At 39.7% G+C, this 8,576-nt stretch overlaps 1 pseudogene; it reads left to right on the top strand.

The window, feature by feature from the left end:
• The first annotated feature begins 2,331 nt into the window (after positions 1 to 2,331).
• LOC129069748 (40S ribosomal protein S2-like) lies at positions 2,332 to 3,182 on the top strand (annotated as a pseudogene).
• Positions 3,183 to 8,576: the final 5,394 nt, after the last annotated feature.

Raw genomic sequence — 8,576 nt, 5'->3', positions numbered from 1 at the left:
TCCCAATTGCCATCAGCTGTCCCATCATATTTTCCTGAATCTCATCGAAGGTCTGAAATCTCTTTCCTTTCAAAGGTGAGTTTAGTTTTGGGAAAATTCAGAAGTTGCAGGGTGTCAAATCTAGGCTGTTGGAGGACTGAGTCACCTGGGTGACCTGATGTTTCACCAAAAAACTCTGCATGAGATGCTTGAGCAGGCGCATTGTCTGAGGAAGATGTCAATCACCAGTTGCCAATAGCTGCAGCCTTCTGAATCATCCGAATAGTTTCCATAGAGGAATGTTCAAGCTTAATGCAAAATTTGATGCAGATCTATTGTTCTACCTTCTCAGTTATTTTGAATGCCATGGCCACACAGTCCATATGCTCATTCAACAGTGTCTACCACCCCCACTGACTAGTACAGTGACATCATCATTGTTCACAGATATGCACTCCAGTCCGCTCTCCTTGGCTGCCAGTTTACAAGAATGTCGCGCAAACCGTTCTCATTATATTAACAAAGGCTGGACTTTTTCTGGACAGACCTTGTATACACATATTGGAAATTAATGCACAAGAGTTTTAATTGATGGGACACAACCAACAAAAGTTAGGGAGCACTGCTTTGATGTCTTGTTAGAGGACAGTTAGGGGAAAAATTCAGGAAAATTGAGATAAGAAAATCAGCAAGAGGTGCCAACATAAGAAATTGTAGTTTACATTAAGAATTCTCAGGTAAATAGTGTATATGATTAAAATAAAGACAAATCTGAGGGTCTCTACTGGAAAATTCTCTGAAGTTACATACATGATTTATTAATTTTAACTAACTTAACGTCTTTATTATGTGGTGGAAACTTGGTGTGGAGCAAATTTTCATTCTGTGTTGCTCCACAGAAGAGGGTCCCACTTTATACACAGTGTGTAAAACATACATCCTTTGGAAATAATAACATTACAGTTCTTTCTTCAGGCATGTCCTGACTGCTAGTCTGGTGTTGGCACAGTTTACCAGCTTAGCTGGTACCACAGATGTTGTCTGGTTCAGCATCCAACTTCTCTTCCCAGCTTGCCCTGGAAAAAGACAGTGGTGTTCCTGTAGTCTGTGAGCTGTCTCTTCAAATGCTTGCCTGACCTCATTATCCAGAACACTCAATAAATACTCCTTCACAGCCCTGAGTTTGTGAAGGAGCAGGATACTCCCTTGAAAGTAACAAAGCAAAACTGAATGATCTGTCTAGCCAGGCTAGGATTATACAGTTGCCAGGTTGCTATTGGTTTAATGAAAACACATGAGCAATGTGCTGGCTACAGCCCTCTGTTGCTGAAACCCTGCCGTGACCACTTCTATAAAAGAAACAAAAACTAAGAGAACAGCCAACCCGTTGGCCGGCATACCTGCCCACTAGCTGTTCTTCAGGACGAGCTTTATACTTTATAATTGGTCACAAAGCTCAGAGGCTGCACCCACCTCCTCAGAGTGCCAGCTTGGGGGCCTGTTGATGGGACATCCTTCCGTGCAGTTGGGTGACACTATGGGAAGAATACCTAGATTACTGAGTTTGGTTTTCAGGTCTTCCACTTAGTGGTCTTGGGGGAGTCACTTGACTTCTCTGACCCTTGTTAAATGGAGATAATGATAGGTATGACATATGGCTGTTGTGAGGCTCAAATAAGAGACAATATCTAAAAACAGGTACTCAGGGACTGTTAGAGTTCTTTCTTTTTTTTAAGTCAGGGCTACAGGATCTGGGGTGGCCCCTTTTTATTATCCCACAAGTACTATGGCTGACACTGTTAGTGTTGCTTACCCAACAAATAGCCATACACCCTTCCTCTTGGTAGGAAACCCTGATTTTATTTGGGATGATGTTTGAGTTCGGCTTCTCTTGAAGGCAGAGTCTGAGACAAGGCTAGCGTGCAGGTGTTAATTGAAAAGGTGTTTCCATGGATCAGTCAGGAGGGGTTGCGGGAGTGGGGCAGAGAAGGAAAAATATCCAAGTGCAAGGTCACTGCTATGAACAGTGGAGGTGGATTCTGCCAGGACCTTCTGAAAAGCATGCAGAATGTCTTTCAAAGGAAGGGATGCAGGAATATTTTCCCACTATTGATGGGACACAGTTAACAAAGGTTAGAGACCAAAGTTCATCCTGTACTGGTTAAAGGTTGGGAGTGTTAGCCTCCTACCCTTTCAAGTTGTCCACATCTGCCAGCTGATTGAACATGCCACTGTTACCTGAAGTTTCAGAGCAGCCTAGGAGAGAAAACAAGGTTGTGTGTTTGAAGCAAGAGGCTATCAGGGAGAAGTGGGTCGAAGTCTAAATGAGTTTCTTTTCTGCGGAAACACCAAATGGCAGATGGCCTGGAGGGTTCGGCAGCCCGGGAGGCTCATGGAGTGGGAGGCTGTGGCGGCTTCTGCAGGGCACTTGGCAGGGCCATCCTGGGTGGAGGACGCAGCTGGGGTCAGGATTGGGGAGCTCGCGGAGGCACGGCTCAGGACAAGGAGTGAATACCCGTCACCAAGCTGGGCTGCCTGGTAAAGGACGTGAAGATCAAGTCCCTGGAGGAGATCTATCTTTCTCCCTGCCCACCAGGGAATCTGAAATCATTGACTTTTTCCTGGGGGCTTTCCCGAAGGATGAGGTTTTGAAGATGATGCGGGTGCAAAAGTGGACAGGCACCGGCCACAGGACCCAGCTCAGGGCATCTCTTGCCACTGGGGACTACAATGGATATGCTCGTCTGGGAGTTAAGTGCTCAAAGGAAGTAGCCACTGCCATCTGTGGGGCCATAATGCTGGCCAAGCCGTTGATTCTGCTGTCTATTGTCCCTGTGCACTGAGGTTACTGAGGGAACAAGACTGGCAAGCCCCGCACCGTAACTTGCAAGGCAACTGGCTGCTGTGGCTCTGTGCTTGTGCGACTTGTCCCTGTCCCTGTGCCCAAGAAACTGCTGTTGATGGCTGGTATCAATGAGTGCTACACCTAGGTCAGGGGCTGCCCTGCCACCCTGGGCAACTTCACCAAGACCACCTTCAATGCCGTCTCTAAGACCTACAGCTATCTCGCCCCCAAAGTCTGGAAAAAGACTGTGTGCACGTGCAGGAAGTCTCTCTATCAGAAATGCACTGACCACATTGTAAAGACCCACATCAGAGTTTCTGTGCAGAGGACCCAGGGTCCAGCGGTGGCTACCACATAATTTTTACAAGAAAAATAAAGTGAAGTAAGCCTTAAAAAAAAAGTGGGGGTCTATGTGAAACTGTCCACCTCAGCCAGGACCAGCTAGATAATTTTCAGGACCCACTGAAAAATAAAAATGTAGAGTGCTCTGTTTTAAAGAAATTATTAAGAATTTCAAGACAGCAAGAGAAGACCATTAAACCAAGCAGGTAAGGTCTGTCTGGAAAAAGTCCAGCCATTGTTAATATGATGAGTGGTTTGCACAATGTTAATGTAACCTGGCAGCCAAGGAGAGCGGACTGGAATGCACATGTGTGGACAATGATGGCCTTACTCTACTAGACGGTGAGGATGGTAGACACCGATGAATGAACATATGGACCGTGTGGCCATGGCATTCAAAATGACTGAGAGAGTAGAGCAATGCATTTGCATCAAATTTTGCATTAAGCTTGAACATTCCTCTGTGGAAACTATTCGGATGATTCAGAAGGCTGCAGCTATGGGCAACTGGTGATTGGCAGCTTCATAAGAAAATGTACCTGCTCATGCATCACATCTCATACAGAGTGTTTTGGTGAAACATCATATCACCCAGGTGCAGCCCACCCCTCACAGCCCAGATTTGATGTCCTGAACTTCTGCCTTCTCCCAGAACTAAAATCACCCTTGAAAGGAAAGAGATTTCAGACCTTCAGTGAGACTCAGGAATATATAACAGGACAGCTGATGGCAACTGGGAGAACTCTGTGAAGTCCCAAAGTGCCTACTGTCAAGGGGACTGAGTCCTCATTGTCCTATGTACAATGTTTCTTGTATCTTCTTTAATAAGTGTCTCTGTTTTTCATAGTACATGGCTAGATACTTTCTGGACAGACCTCTCATATGTGTATACACACACACACACATCCTGTAAGCCACCATTTCTACTTGCATGAATCAATGAACCCAAACTTCAAATCTACAATTGAAAAGGAATGAAAACAAACATCATTATTCAGCTGCTTATAAATGAAGTCCTTTACTTTCACAAACTCTCTCACACTAATTGACCGCCTGTGTCATAGCCCTATTGCAAAACTGGTCTCAATTATCCTTTCTTCCACATCTCCATGCACTTTGCAATGTAACTTTGTAGGTCCTCACAGAAAACGTTGAAGTTTATTTTCTCTCATTGCCTTAAATATGGGCTGGCCTTGTGATTTGCTCTGGACAACAGAAAGTGATGAAAGTAATGATACATCTTGCCCAAGCCTAGTCCTCAAGAAGTCTTCCTGCTTCTAGTCTAATCTCCTGGACTCCTGTGACTGCCATATGAACAAGCCCAGGCTAACTTGCTGAAAGATGAACTACATCAAGCAGAGCGGAACTCAGTCCAGCCAATGCCATCCTAGACCAGCATGCTGCTGACCCTCAATCCTATGAATGAGCCCAGCCAAAAATCAGAAGAGCTGCCTACAAATGTACCACAGCTGGCTGCAAATATATGAGTGAGTTCAGCCACAACCAGAAGAACCATTCAGATGATTAACAGACTTTTGAACCATAATTAATGGTCATTGTTTTAACCCACTGAGTTTTTGGATACTTGTTTTCAAGCAACAGTTAATTAACATAGCCTTTAAAGCATAAGGCACTGGGGGCTAGCATTCAACAAATTATTATTATGTGCTTAATGAACGCCTCCCACTATGCTCATGCATGATTGCTTATTGAGATTCTCATGGTAACCCCACAGGTTGTTTATTTGTTTGTTTTAAAAATGTGGCCCCTCTCTACCTGCATATTTTAGGCAAAGCTTCATATGACTATACTGTCTAAATGGTAATTGCAAATTTTATTGTGTACCAGAATGTTTGTTTTTTCCTGGCATTAGCCTGGTCCATCACACTGACAAAATCAAAAGAACACTCTTTTTAAAGCAAGGTGTTATGACAAGGTATTGTAGACTCTGAGCAGGGACTATTCCTATCATCCCTCTTCCCTTTTTCCCTCTTGCACAGTGCCTGACACATGTCTGAAAATTCTAATTGAGTATTTAAATCTGCCAGGGTAAACCTGGTGGTTCTAGTCAAAATCGGAGTAACCTCATGTTTGTGAGCCAAACCACAAAACACCCCAACCCAATGTGCTCAAAAAGCTTGAGTCAGTACTATGGTCACTTTTGGAAAATTCTAAAACAGGCTAACCATGTAGAGCCAGTGTATAATAAGGGAACTTGTTACAAACAACTGGGTTTCAATGAAGCATTCATTTCACAGGCTGGAAGGAGAGATTTGGGTAATGGGTATGTTTAATTTTCTTAGGCCTCAAAATATATTTTTGAAAAGCTGTATTCTTACCAGGTGCATAAAGCCAGAGGTTTGTATAGCACAGTGGTTTCCTTAAATAGATAAAAAGCATAAATATATTTAACACATGCACATCATATTTACTGCACAAAATTTCTCTAACAAAATGTGATTCTGAAATATCATTAGTAACTTTAATTTTTGGTTCAAACAGAAACTATAAGATGTTTTTCCTGATTCACTTGGCACAAAAGTTTTCCCTAAAGTACCATGGAAATACACTTGTAAAACAGGTTTCCAGTGAACAAGCATATTTTGATAGTGGTTCTGGTTATAATGCAAAGTTAGCTCTGGAATTCCTAATAAATCTATTTTCTCTGCTATGATGTATTGACAGAACCATTCCTCCAAAAGGCACAAAGGAAGACCAAAACTACCTAAAGCTGTCATTTAACATTGCCAATTTATTGTTAGCAAAATGCATTACTCTTTTAGAGTGATACAGGAGATAAGTTACTCAAACAGTACATAATCTAAGACACTCATAGGAAACTGAGCAGTTCAGTGGTTTTTCATCTTTCTCTGTGGTATTTCCAATTTGTCAGACAAAATTCTAATTTGTCAATGATCATTTTAAAATGTCTTATCTCTGACAGAAGGAATAAATCAAACAATAAGAAAAGCAAGCTTTATAGAGTAGAATACCATTTGGGAGCATAAGAAAAAATGGGAAATGTAATTAGCAATGATGAAATTATGAAAGCAACAGCTCGTTTTACTTTTGTGAAGTTGCCCTGTAATATGATGCTTCCATATTAGCAGGCCTAAATAAATGTTCACTATGCCTAATCAAAACCAGTTGTTTCATGTTTTCTTGTTCTATATTGAGCAACAATAAGCAAAACTAGAGGCTTCTCAAAGTAGCCTTAAGAAACTCAAATTCCTTAGCTTCCCAGCAGAGCTCAGGTTTCAAAGTAGAATTATTAAGGGGGAAAAAACTAATCTCTTCCAAATCCAAATTACAACTTTACCTGATTATCAGTCTCAGATTTCAAAAGTTAAAGACACAGTTTATTCTCACTTTTTGTAGAACTGGTTTTGTGCAGCTGTTTAAGCTTCAGACTATAAACTTGTTGATGCCAAGAATCCTGGCTCTTGTGATTTTGTATGTTTGTTGTCCTAGTTTACCTTGTCATAATATTCCATCTATTTTATCATAACAAGCAGTCCTTGTTTTATTTGTTTCTGGGCTTTGTATCAAGGTTTGGTGGGGAGAAAAAGGAAAACATTTTCGTACTTTTTCTTCTCTAGAGGAATAAAATTCCTTGCAATTACTTCTAAGTGGTTCAAATGCATTTTAGAAACCTCTCTATGTTGTCCCCATGTGTTATCCTTTCAAAAGATAGAAAATAGAAATAGAGGGGAAGAAAGTATTCTTGCTTCTTCACTTGCAAGCTTCTGGTAGCCCTTGGGACATTGACTTTAATCAAATCCATTTATAAACAAACTTATTGTTCAGTATCTATGAAAGCTGGGGTTGAGGATGAGCTCTTCAATGAGGATATTCTCAAAATCCTCAAAGAAATAAATTTAGGTGGGAATAAAAACCACAACCCAAGAGAAAGTTTAAAACCAGACATGTTAAAACTAGAATCTACTAGAAATGATAAAATGCAAAACACAGTTGTTAAATTATTAAAAAATTTAATAGATGAGGTTCTTTTTCTTTTTTTTAATTTAAATTTTATCTTAAAATCATGTTTATTCTATTACAGTTGTCTCAGTTTTTCCCCCTTTGCCCTCCTCCACCCATCCCACCCCACTCCCTTCTCCCACAGTCAGTTCCCACTCTGTTGTCCATGTCCATGGGTCATTCATACATGTTCGTTGTCTAGTCCCTTCTCCTTCTTTCCAACATTGTCCTCCTTCCCACCATTGTCCTCCTTCCCCACCCCCTCTGGTCACTTTCAGTCTGTTCCATGTTTCCTTGCCTGTTTGTTTTATTTTGTTCATTAGTTTATTTTGTTGAATAGATTCCACGTACAGGTGAGATCATATGGTATTTATCTTTCACCAACTGGCTTATTTCATTTAGGATAATATTCTCCAGTTTCATACATGATGTCACAAATGGTAGGAGTTCTTTTTTTCTTTCTTTTTTTAAAATGCAGATTTCATTTATTTATTTAAATGGCAAGATCCATTATAAAATATTAAAAAATTTAAATCCATTATAAAGTCTCAGCAATGAAAACAACATGACACCAGCACAGAAATAATCAAGTAGATCAGTGAAATAAAATGATCATTCTATAAACTAACAGTGTAATATATGATTAAATTGATACTTCAGATCAATGGGGAAAATAATGTTTATTCAACAAATAAGGTGCATGGACCACTATTACTTGAAATAAAACAAATATAGAGCCCAATTTCACACATTATACAAAAAATATTCAGGTGAGTTAAACATCAATATGTAAAATCTAAGGAGTTTTAGGAGAAAATACAAACTAATATTTTTCTTACCCTGAAGTAACATATTCAAACCCAGAAGCTATAAAGTAAAATATTGACAATATATAAAACACTTAAAACTATAAAGTAATATACATATAAAAAAAGTTAAAGGAGAAGTAAAAAATAGGAAAGTATTTGTAACACATCTAAAAAAGGGTTAATAGGTTTGTTTTTTTTTTTCAGGGAAAAAATTCTACAAACATTTAATCAAAAAATGGATAAAGAATACCAAAAAAGTCATTTAAAGCTTTTTAAAAATAATAGAAATAGGCAAGAAATATACAAAAACAGGTTTAGTTTCAACAAATAATAAAGGAACAATTAAAATTACACATCCTTGTCACAATCAGATTAATAAGTATTAAAAATATGGGTAATGTCAAGTATTGGTGACTGTGAAAGGAACTGGGTATTCATAGACTCTTTTTCTTCATCTTCTTAAAGCAGTCCCTTTAGCATATCTTGTAGTGCTGATTTGGTGGAGATGTATTCTTTGGCCTTCTTTTGTCAGGGAAACTCCTTATTTTGCCTTCTATTTTAATTGAGAGCCTTGCTGGGTAGAACAGTCTTGGTTGCAGGCCTTTGCTTTTCATTACTCG

The sequence above is a fragment of the Pteronotus mesoamericanus genome, unplaced genomic scaffold (assembly GCF_021234165.1).
Source record: "Pteronotus mesoamericanus isolate MK-2021 breed Mesoamerican mustached bat unplaced genomic scaffold, CSHL_Meso_final contig_24, whole genome shotgun sequence".
Classification (NCBI taxonomy): Eukaryota; Metazoa; Chordata; class Mammalia; order Chiroptera; family Mormoopidae; genus Pteronotus; species Pteronotus mesoamericanus.
The sequence above is the reverse complement of the archived record's forward strand: the minus strand, read 5'-3'. Positions and strand labels throughout refer to the sequence as shown.